At 38.0% G+C, this 12666-nt stretch overlaps 1 protein-coding gene across 1 annotated transcript in view; it reads left to right on the forward strand.

The window, feature by feature from the left end:
- The window catches only part of LOC309633054 (spermatogenesis-associated protein 31D4-like), a 212198-nt gene that overhangs the window by 60843 nt on the left and 138689 nt on the right, over positions 1–12666 (forward strand). The window lies entirely within an intron of this gene.

Below are 12666 nucleotides of genomic sequence, written 5' to 3' on the forward strand. Positions count from 1 at the left end.
GGAGAAAATCAGTTAAATACAGGATGGATGGTACTAGATTTGGTGTCAGTTTATGTGGGGGGAAAAAAAGGAAAACAATGGATGCATCTGTGAAAGTAGAAGTGATGTTAAAGGCATCAATTAATGATTTTTGAGCATTTCCTATCTATCAGGTACTGTGCTAGGGGCTTTACATAGGTCATACACTTTCACCCTCAAAAAAATACCTTATGTCTGTCTCACAGATGATTTTTTTTTTAGGATTTTGAGATGTGAAGTAACTTGTCCAAGATTGCAAAATTATGTATCAGTACAAATTGGGGTCTGACTCCAAAGCCCATACTCATAATAGAATCACAGGAGGATTTTTCAAAAGCCAAGGAATTGTAGCTACATTAGTAAAACTACAGTGCCCACATCGTAACAGAAGAAATCTCGGGTGTATCTTCCAGTTTGTGCTCTTCATATTAAGAGGGGATTTGATAAACCTGAATGTGCATAGAGGAGTATGACCAGGATCATGAGTGGCTTGGACACCAAGGCATAGGAGGAGTGATGGAAAAAACTTGGTATATTTTGCCTAAAAGAGAGTTGGGTTGAGATGGATGGCACAAAAGGATAATTACTTGTGAAAAATATTTGAAGGCAGAACAGTTTTCCCTTCCAGAACTTGTGTGGAGGCAGATTTTGTTCAAGAGAACTTGTTGTTAATGATTTATGTTATGAAGTCAGCATTCAAGGACAGGCTTGGTGTGAGTTCCTTGGAAGTAGCAACCAAAGTACTTTCATCTTTGGGGTTAAACGATGCTTGGCAGGTGCTCAGTTTGTTTGGGCAGAATATGTTAACAAGTGACTTTGTCAGGGACATCATATAAGAAATTAGTGAATTAAGAAGCAAGTTGGGGAGAAAATATTTGCAAATGAAACAACAGACAAAAGATTAAGCTCCAAAATATACAAACAGTTCATGGAGCTCAATATCAAAAAAACAATCCAATTTAAAAATGGGCGGAAGACCTAAATAGACATTTCACCAAGGAAGACATACAGATGGCCAAGAGGCACATGAAAAGATGCTCAACATCACTAATTATTAGAGAAATGCAAATCAAAACTACAATGAGGTATCACCTCACACTGGTCAGAATGACCATTATCAAAAAAATCTAGAAACAATAAATTCTGGAAAGGGTGTGGTGAAAAGGGAACGAACCCTCCTGCACTGTTGTTGGGAATGTAAATTGATACAACCACTATGGAAAACAGTATGGAGTTTCCTTAAAAAACTAAAAATAGAACTACCATATGAGCCAGCAATCCCACTACTGGGCATATACCCTGAGAAAACCATAATTCAAAAAGAGACACACACCACAATGTTCACTGCAGCACTATTTAAAATAGGTAGGACATGGAACCAACCTAAATGTCCATCGACAGATGAATGGATAAAGAAGATGTGGCACATATATACAATGGAATATTACTCAGCCATAAAAAGAAATGAAATTGAGTTATTTGTAGTGAGGTGGATGGACCTAGAGTCTGTCATACAGAGTGAAGTAAGTCAGAAAGAAAAACAAATACCGTATGCTAACACATATATATGGAATCTGAAAAAAAATGGTACTGATGAACCTAGATGCAGGGCAGGAATAAAGATGTAGACATAGAGAATGGACTTGAGGAGGGAGGGAGGGGGAAGCTGGGGTGAAGTGAGAGTAGCATCGAATATACATTACTGAATGTAAAATAGTTAGCTAGTGGGAAGCAGCAGCATAGCACAGGGAGATCAGCTCAGTGCTTTGCGATGATCTAGAGGGATGGGATAGGGAGGGTGGAGGGAGGCTCAAGAGGGAGGGGTTATGGGGACATATGTATGCATACGGCTGATTCACTTTGGCCTACAACAGAAACTAACACAGTATTGTGAAGCAATTATACTCCAATAAAGATCTATTAAAAAAAGAAGCAAGTTAGAAGAGATGGACTCTAGGGTTACTGCCAAGTTTGGGATTTTTCTTTTATTTGATTTAGATTGTTGACTTGAGATAAGCAACCCACAGCCCTGGGTCCGCTGCCCTTCTTGGCTAACTGGTAAGTTATGCAAAGTTCTAATGGCCTGATTAACACTAAGTTCTAATGACTTGAATATCAACATCAAAACTATTTCATATTTGCATTACTGTTAAGTCTCTAAACATGTTGACGTTTTAATTGTCCTGGAGTAGGCTCCATTATTTTTTCCCCCTGCATTTTGGCAGGATTGATTGGATAAATCATAGAAAAACAAATTAAATTTGCAACCTGGCCACTTTCTGTAAACAAGCTAGCAAGATAAGGGCTGCTGAGGGTTTATAGCTATGACAATAGCCACCTTGCGTCAAGTGGAATTGCTTTAGAGGGTTCATGTAGAAAGTGAGTCATCAACTGTGGAGCAGTAAAGACGACCAAGAGGATACAGACATGGAAGGAGATATCATAGAACTGGGGCAGAGTCGGCAGTGGCCTGTATTATATTTGGAGGAGCTTCAAGAAAGGCCATTGTCCAGCTTTAAAAAAAATAATGTTGAAGCCATATGTGTTTGTCAAAACCCCATCTTCAATGCAACAAGATATATAAATATTATTAATCTGTGGTTCCAGTGGAGTAGACAGCTGAATTTCTCCTAACATTCTTACATTTCTTTTGCTCTATTTTGATGCCCAGCTATTAGACTCAAGTGGGGTGGGTGTCACTGAGTGGCAAGAGTGTAGTACTTTTAGACCCATTCCCCCAAACCCACCAGCATTTTATACCCAGTTATTTGTAACCCCTGTCATTATTGTCTCACAAAGTTCATTATAATATGATACCATATCACCATGGATACCTACAAGTGATGCATTTGTACAGTTATTTAGCTCTTTGGAAGGTGCCTCCTTGAAATTTAATTTGCGGGGTTCCGAAGTTATTTCCCATTATAGTCATCCTGGCTACCAACCACTTACTTGTTTGTCTTAGGTACCTGAAATTCCCACTGTTTGAGTTATTCCTTTAGTTTTCAGAGAAGACTCTTTCAGAAAGGTAATCCACTAAATCACTTGAATAGAGTTAATTTATCAGATCAGTTTGCTTACCTTTTCTTTTCTAGGATTCCCTATGTATCACTCAGGGTCTCTTTAGGAAATGGATGGCATATTCAAGCTGGGTAATTGAAGAGAATTTAATGAAGGGGCTGTTTATGAAGCATGTGTGGCTTAGGAACAGCCCATGCTAATAACATGTGGCTTCATTAGCCCACCTAGGCCTGATGGGGCAAGGGGAAGTTCCTGGAACCTGGAGAAGTGGTTGCCTGAAGAGGCTACCTGAGAGTTGCTGTGACATTTGGTGGAGGGATGAAGCAGGGAGCAAGCTGGAGAATAAATATCCAGCCTTCACTCTTCTCTCTCCTTCTGTATACTCTTGGTCTCCCACATTGACTAAACCCAAACAAAACTAGAGGACATAGAAGCCCACTGGTGTCATCCATATAAGTCAGTCTCCTGGGGCAGGGCAGAGAGTGGATCTGGAGGGGCAAAAGGAAGAGATCCAGCACAATCGGTAGCAAAGTTGGAGTTCCCACTGTTCTCCACCTCCTTACCTTCACTGTTCCTGTGGGCCATCCCATTTATAGTTTCTACTCCTCCCTTCATCCTGTAGGTGGATGTCCAAATAACTCCACCTGAATCTCCCCTTGGCATCTCACTCTCAACATGCCCTGAATGAATTCATCACACTCATCATCTTTATGCCCTTTATTCCCTTGTATTTTCATAGTTAAGGTATCACTATTTTAGTGCCCAAGTCAGAAATCTAGGAATCATTTTATACCACAATCTTTCTCTCACCCCAATGTCCTATCACCAATTCTGCTCATTTTACCTCCAAGATATTTCTCTCTCTAACTCCTTTTTTTCTTTATTTCTACTCCCAGTTTTCTGGTTTAGGTCATTACTACTTCTTGTAACCTGTCTTCCGGCCTCTAGTAAGTTCCCTCTTGAAACTGTGACCCACATTGCCATCAGAGTGTACATTTAAATATCAAATTCTGTTTCATTCATTCATTTATTTAGAAAATATTTATTGTAAACTATTATGTGCCATATATTATGCTAAATGTTAGAAATTCAGAAATGAATAAGACATGTTCTCTGCCTTCAATTATAATCTCATGGTAGAGAGAAGTAAGTATAGATAGATAGAATTATAAACCAGGCACTTATCTCATAATAAGGATAAGAGTGGCAGAGAAAACTCCCTGGAGAAATTAACACCTAAGCTTAGCCCTGAAGGGCTGATAGGAGTTAATCAGGTAAAAGGAAGGAGAGGAGGAGAGACAGGTAGGGAAAGATATTTCAGGCTATGAGTGCAACCTGGTGCACATCCTAAAAGCAAGAGAGAGCATAAAGAGCTGGAAGAATTTAAAGTAATATAGTGTGGGCGAAGCAGAAAGTATGAAATCACTGGTCAGATGATGAAGAGTTTTAAGGACTTTGGACTTCATCTCAAAGATTATGAGGACCCCAGAGGACTTTAAGCTGAGGATTGGCATGATCAGATTTGTGTTTTGGAAGGATTACTCTTATTGTTGTTTGGAAAAGAGATTTGAAAGGGGTAAAATTGGAGGCAGATTAGCCAGTTGTTAAGAGCTTTTACTGAACTCAGGAAGTAGTGGTAGATACAGAATGATCCAAAATATATTAAAGTGGTATTATTCATAGGAGACATTGAAGGATTGAACTTGGAGGGTGAAGGAGAGAAAGAGATCAAGACTGATGCCTAGGACTCTGGTTTGCGCAACTGGGTAGACAGTGCTAATGTTCACCGGGGTAGGGAATTCAAGAAGATGAGGTGTAGGAACATCAGGTAATGAACTCAATTTTGGACACATCCAGTTTGTGGTTCTTGTAGGCCATTCAAGTGGAGACTTTGAGTTGGATGTTCATATCTAGATTTTGAATTATGTCAAGAGATGAGGTTTCTCAAGACAGTCCTATTGAATGAAAATAGGTCCCATGAAAGACCAACATGTAAAGCTTGTTGGGGGAAAGAAAGAACAAGTTCCAAAGAGCTAGGAAGAATTATCTACTGGATCAAGACCAAGCTCTTAAATTATAACTTTTCTCTCTCGCTTTATCTCATGCCAATCCCCAGTTTAGAATTTATGTTCTATTAGTTCTTTTAGGTTCTATTCTATTAAGTTTTATTAGAACAAGTTGCTGGTGGTCCTTCATGGATACCCGAGTCTCTATTCCTTGGATATCTGTTTGCTGTTTGCTTTTAGCCTTTTCTTTCTCTACCTGGAATATCTGTTCCCTCTTCTTTATCTGGTTACAGCCTAATTAGCCTTCAAAAGTAATCTCAAGCTTGTCTGCTCTGGAAAGACTTAACTTGAGTCCCCTTGGTTGAACTAGATCCTCCCTCCCTCCTTCCTTCCTGTAGCTTTTGCGTGTATATTTATCCTAGCACTTACATGATATTGATATCATCTGTCTACCTAGCTTACCACAAAAATTGTTTCATTAGTTCAAGAATTGTATTGCAGGTTGGATTCCCCAGGAAGCAGATTCTGAGACAGACTTTAGTGTACAAGATGTTTATTCAGGAGCGCCCTTGGGATGAACACCTGTGGAAAGGAGAAGGCAGCAGGAGTGGGCCAAGGGAGAAATCAAGCCCTGTTGCAAACCCAGCTGCCTCATCCAACACCATAAAGAGGTCTGGAGCTGAGTGCCCTTTCAGAGTTGTTCTAAATTGGCATGGGATAGCCGGGCATCCCTTACCTGATTAATCATTTGGCATGGGCAATCCCAGGAAGGGGCATGACATTGGAAGAGGCAGCTCTGCAGCTGAAGCAATCCTTGCAGTGGTTGACAGCTGAAGGCCATCTGCTGACAGCACTTTCTGCAGCTGGGACAGCACTTCATTTCCTGAAGGGGGATGGGGCAGTGCATTGCAAAATCTACCACACACCAGATATTTTTCTTTGCATTTCTGGGGCCTGCCATACTATGTGGCAGATGCAAACTGTGGGCTGGGACTGAGCAGTGGTTATCCTCCTCAGACAGGCTTGTGACCTCTAGTTCTCCAGACACACATTCTCCCTGCTTCCTAATGCATGGAACCCTGCCTGCTGCATGTATTGACATTACCTATAGTCTTTTGAGTTTGCCACCCCTGTTAGTTACTAACAAATGTTTATCGAACTGAAGTCAATGTCACTGAATTACACTTCTCAAGAACATTCATATATATTTATTTAATCCTTTAAAACAACCCTAAAAGTTAGATATAATGATCACCCCCCTATTTACAGATGAGGAAACTGAATCCCAGAGTGGCTCAGTGATTTGCTCAAGGGTCTCTAGCTAGGAAGTGGCAGGATTATGACTTATATCAAGTGTTCTTATTTAGAACCTCATGCTCTTCCATTATGGCATCCGAAGGCCTTGGGGGTATTCCTGCTGGAAGACGATTGGGTGGGCCTAGGTCTTGATTAGGCTCGATAGGAAGAAAAAATATCTTAACAAAACCAAAAATATTCAGGGAGGAAGAAACTGGAAATTTTCTAAGCTGGCAGCAAGGACTGGAAAGGGAGACTATTCGTTTAGGACCTTCTTTTCTCAGATGGTTTCAAAGGAGTAAAAACAATTAGAGCTGCAAGGCAGAGTAGCAGACAAGACAAGGTTGATGAACAAAGGGGACAGCAATGTAGGAAGATAGCAACATTTCATACACAGCCACACACACAATGAAAATGTGTCAGCAATGCGAGGTCATTGTTAACTGCCAAGAATAAGTCTGAAATAGATTGCTAAATGAGAGACAGTATTGCCAAGGCTGAGTTGTTTGCCTGCCTCAAAAGGACAAATTCTGAGAGGCAGAATGAAAGAAAATTTATCCAGTTGACTATAAAATGGAAATATGATGGCTCCAGTGCTGGATATGGATTAGAACTTTTTTTCCATTACACTAAACTTGACTAATCAAAAGGCTTTGTAAATTACATTTCTCTTCTCTACATAATTTTTAATAAAGGATTTTTTTTTCAAAAAGAAACACTTTTTTTAAAATTTTATTTTATTTTTTTTTGCCATACCACGTGGCTTGCGGGATCTTAGTTTCCCAACCAGGGATTGAACCCAGGCCACAGCAGTGAAAGTACTGCGTCCTAACCACTGGACCACCAGGGAACTCCCAAGAAACGCTTTTTATTAAAAAGCTAGGAGATAAAATTCTTGTCTTCATCTCAAAATAACATTTTAATTTTAATTATTATAATTACATAATACTTGTTTCACACAAGAGAGACTTAAGGTATATGGATATAAAGATGAAGAATATAAAATACATAATTTTTATCACATTGTGTATTATCAAGTCTCAGATCACTTTTCTATTTTGTAACTTAGACTCACCCAGATTTTTCTCAGAGTTTGGAAACATTAGTGAAAACAGGATTGATAAAATTAGGGGTTTTGGTTGAGGAAAGCACAACTATTAAATGGAAAATTGCCAATAGCAATTTCCTTAAGTTTCATTAGTTGAGGTAAATATATATGCTTATATCATCTTTTACCACAGTGTTTGTCTGTCTATCTATCTATCTATCTATCTATCTTTCTATTAATTTTTAGGGATCCATACTGTTATGGATTGAATTATGTCCCCTACAATTCATATGTTGAAGCCCTAACACCTCAATGTGACTATATTTGGAGATAGGACCCTTAAGGAATTTATTAAGGTTAAATGAGATCTTTAAGGTAGAGTTCTAATTTGAAAGGACTGGTAATCCTTATAAAAAGAGGCAGCGACACTAGAGATCTCTCTCTCCCTCTTCTCCTCCCCCACATCTAGTATGCGCATGCACAAGCACAGAAAAAGGCCATGTAGGACACAGCAAGAAAGTGGGTGTCTATAAGCCAGGACAAGAGGAATCAACAAACCCCAACTCTACTGGTGCCTTGATCTTGGGTGTCCAGCATCCAGAAGTTTGAGAAAATAAATTTCTGTTGTTTAAACTACCCAGTCTGTGGTATTTTGTTATATCAGCCTGAGCAGACATACATATATAGTAAAAGTAGGAAGACATGTATGGGAGTGATAAACACCAAATTTAATTTAGGGCTTAAATCTGGGGTCAAGGGAGAGGAATAAAATGGAAGATGGGTGCACATGGGATCCAAAACATTTCAAAGTTTTAAAAGTAAACATGGATCCAGTTATGGTGGAAATAACTGCCAAGGAACAGAATAAAGAAAAAAGAATGAAAAGAATTGAAGACAATCTCAGAGGCCTCTGGGAAAACACTAAATGCACCAACATTCAAATTATAGGAGTCCCAGAAGAAGAAGAGAAAAAGAAAGTGTCTGGGAAAATATTTGAAGAGATTACAGTGGAAAACTTCCCTAACATGGGAAAGGAAATAGTCACCCAAGTCCAGGAAGCACAGAGAGTCCAATACAGGATAAACCCTAGGAAAAACACACTAAGGCTCATATTTATCAAACTAACAAAACTTAAATTCAAAGAAAAAATATTAAAAGCAGCAAGGGAAAAGCAAAAAATAACATACAAAGGAATCCCCATAAGGTTATCAGCTGATTTTTCAGTGGAAACTCTGCAGGCCAGAAGGGAGTGGCAGGATATACTTAAAGTGATGAAAAAGAAAACCTATAACCAAGTTTACTCTACCCAGCAAGGATCTCATTCAGATTCGATGGAGAAGTCAAAAACTTTTCAGACAAACAAAAGCTAAGAGAATTCAGCACTACCAAACTAGCTTTACAACAAATGCTGAAGAAACTTCTCTAAGGGGAAACACAAGAGAAGAAAAAGACCCACAAAAACAAACCCCAAACAATTAAGAAAATGGTAATAGGAACATACATATTGATAATAACCTTGAATGTAAATGGATTAAATGCCCCAACCAAAAGACACAGACTGGCTGAATGGATACAAAAACAAGACCCATATATATGCTGTCTACAAGAGACCCACTTCAGACCTAGGGACACATATAGACTGAAAGTGAAGGGATGGAAAAAGATACTCCCTGCAAATGGAAGTCAAAAGAAAGCTGGAGTAGCAATACTCATATAAGATAAAATAGACTTTAAGATAAAGACTGTTACAAGAGATAAGGAGGGACACTACCTCATGATCAAAGGATCAATCCAAGAAGAAGATATAACAATTCTAAATGTTTATGCACCCAACATAGGAGCACCTCAATACATAAGGCAAATGCTAACAACCATGAAAGGAGAAATCGACAGTAACACAATAATAATAGGGGACTTTAACACCCCACTTACACCCATGGACAGATCATCCAAACAGGAAATAAATAAGGAAACACAACCTTTAAATGACACAATAGACCAGATATATCTAATTGATATTTATAGAATATTCCACCCAAAAGTGGCAGAATACACTTGCTTTTCAAGTGCACATGGAACATTCTCCAGGATAGGTCACATCTTGGGGTCACAAATCAAGGCTCGGAAAATTTAAGAAAATTGAAATCATATCAAGCATCTTTTCTGACCACAACACTATGAGATTGGAAATCAACTACAGGAAAAAACCTGTAAAAAACACAAATACATGGAGGCTAAACAGTGCGCTACTAAATAACCAAGAGATCACTGAAGAAATGAAAGAAGAAATAAAAAAAAAACATAGAAACAAATGACAACGAAAACACGACGACCCAAAACCTATGGGACGCAGCGAAAGCAGTACTAAGAGGGAAGGTTATAGCAATTCAATCTCACCTCAAGAAACAAGAAAAATCTCAAATAAACAATCTAACCCTACACTTCAAACAACAAGAGAAAGAACAAAGAAAACCCAAAGTCAGTAGAAGGAAAGAAATCATAAATATCAGGGCAGAAATAAATGAAATAAAAATGAAGAAAATAATAGCAAAGATCAATAAATCTAAAAGCTGGTTCTTTGAGAAGATAAACAAAATTGATAAACTCTTAGCCAGACTCATCAAGAAAAAAAGGGAGAGGATGCAAATCAATAAAATTAGAAATGAAAAAGGAGAAATCACAACTGACACCGCAGAAATACAAAGGATTATAAGAGACTACTACAAACAACTATATGCCAATAAAATGGACAACCATGAAGAAATGGACAAATTCTCAGAAAGGTGCAATTTTCCAAGACTGAACCAGGAAGAATTAGAAAATAAAAACAGACCTATCACAAGTAATGAAATTGAAACCGTAATTAAAAATCTTCCAACAAGCAAAAGTCCAGGACCAGGTGGCTTTACAGGCGAATTCTATCAAACATTTAGAGAAGAGCTAACACTGATCCTTCTCAAACTCTTCCAAAAAATTGCAGAGGGAGAAACCCTACCAAATTCATTCTATGAAGCCACCATCACCCTGATTCCAAAATCAGAAAAAGGTATCACAAAAAAATTATAGACCAATATCACTGATGAACATAGATGCAAAAATCCTGAACAAAATACTAGCAAACAGAATCCAACAGCACATTAAAAGGATCGTACATTATGATCAAGTGAGATTTATCTCAGGGATGCAAGGATTTTTCAATATATGCAAATTCATCAATGTGATACAGCACATTAACAAATTAAGGAATAAAAACCATATGATCATCTCAATAGATGCAGAAAAAGCTTTTGACCAAATTCAACACCCATTTATGATAAAAACTCTCCAGAAAATGGGCATAGAGAGAACCAACTTCAACAAAATAAGGCCATATATGACAAACCCACAGCAAGCATCATACTCAACGGTGAAAAACTGAAAGCATTTCCACTAGGATCAGGAACAGGACAAGGATGTCCACTCTCACCACTCTTATTCAACATAGTTTTGGAAGTCCTAGCCACAGCAATCAGAGAAGAAAAAGAAATAAAAGGAATACAAGTTGGAAAGGAAAAAGTAAAACTGTCACTATTTGCCAATGACATGAAACTCTACATAGAAAATCCTAAAGATGCCACCAGAAAACTACTAGAAAAATCAGTGAATTTGGTAAGGTTGCAGGATACAAAATTAATGCACAGAAATCTCTGGTATTCCTATATACCAACAATGAAAAATCAGAAGGAGAAATTAAGGAAACACTCCCATTTACCATTGCGACAAAAAGAATAAAATACCTAGGAATAAACCTGCCTAAGGAGGTGAAAGACTTGTACTCAGAAAGCTATAAAACACGGATGAAAAGGTGACATAAACAGATGGAGAAATATACCATATTCTTGGATTGGAAGAATCAATATTGTGAAAATGACTATACTACCCAAAGTAATCTACAGATTCAATGCAATCCCTATCAAACTACCAATGGCATTCTTCACAGAATTAGAACAAAAAATCTTACAATTCGTATGGAAACACAAAAGACCCCAAATAGCCAAAGCAATCTTGAGAAAGAAAAACGGAGTTGGAAGAATCAGGCTCCCTGACTTCAAACTATACCACAAAGCTACAGTAATCAAGACAGTATGGCACTGGCAGAAAAACAGAAATATAGATCAATGGAACAGGATAGAAGGCCCAGAGATATGCCCATGCACCTATGGGCACCTAATTTACGACAAAGGAGGCAAGAACATAAAATGGAGAAAAGAGAGCCTCTTCAATAAGTGTTGCTGAGAAACCTGGACAGCTACATGTAAAAGAATGAAATTAGAACACTCCCTAACACCATACACAAAAATAAACTCCAAATGGATTAAAGACTTAAATGTATGACCAGACACTATAAAACTTTTAGAGGAATACATAGGAAAAACACTCTTTGACATACACCACAGCAAGATCTTTTTTGACCCACCTCCTAGAGTAACAGAAATAAAGACAAAAATAAACAAATGTGACTTAATTAAACTTAAAAGCTCTTGCACAGCAAAGGAAACCATAAACAAGACAAAAAGAACCCTCAGAATGGGAGAAAATATTTGCAAATGAAACAATGGACAAAGGATTAATCTCCAAAATATACAAACAGGTCATGGAGCTCAATATCAAAAAAACAAACAATCCAATTAAAAAATGGATGGAAGACCTAAATAGACATTTCACCAAGGAAGACATACAGATGGCCAACAGGCACATGAAAAGATGCTCAACATCACTAATTATTAGAGAAATGCAAATCAAAACTACAATGAGGTATCACCTCACACCGGTCAGAATGACCATTATCAAAAAAATCTAGAAACAGTAAATGCTGGAAAGGGTGTGGTGAAAAGGGAACCCTCCTGCACTGTTGGTGGGAATGTAAATTGATACAACCACTATGGAAAAGAGTACAGAGATTTTTTCAAAAACTAAAAATAGAACTACCATATGTGCCAACAATCCCACTACTGAGCATATACCCTGAAAAAAACCATAATTCAAAAAGAGACATGCACCACAGTGTTCTATTGCAGCACTGTTTACAACAGGTAGGACATGGAACCAACCTCAATGTCCATCGACAGATGAATGGATAAAGAAGATGTGGCACATATATACAATGGAATATTACTCAGCCATAAAAAGAAACGAAATTGAGTTACTTATAGTGAGGTAGATGAACCTAGCATCTGTCATACAGAGTGAAGTAAGTCAGAAAGAGAAAAACAAATACTGTATGCTAACGCATATATA

The sequence above is a fragment of the Balaenoptera borealis genome, assembly GCF_965194805.1.
Source record: "Balaenoptera borealis genome assembly, chromosome: 8".
In the NCBI taxonomy this organism is placed as follows: Eukaryota; Metazoa; Chordata; class Mammalia; order Artiodactyla; family Balaenopteridae; genus Balaenoptera; species Balaenoptera borealis.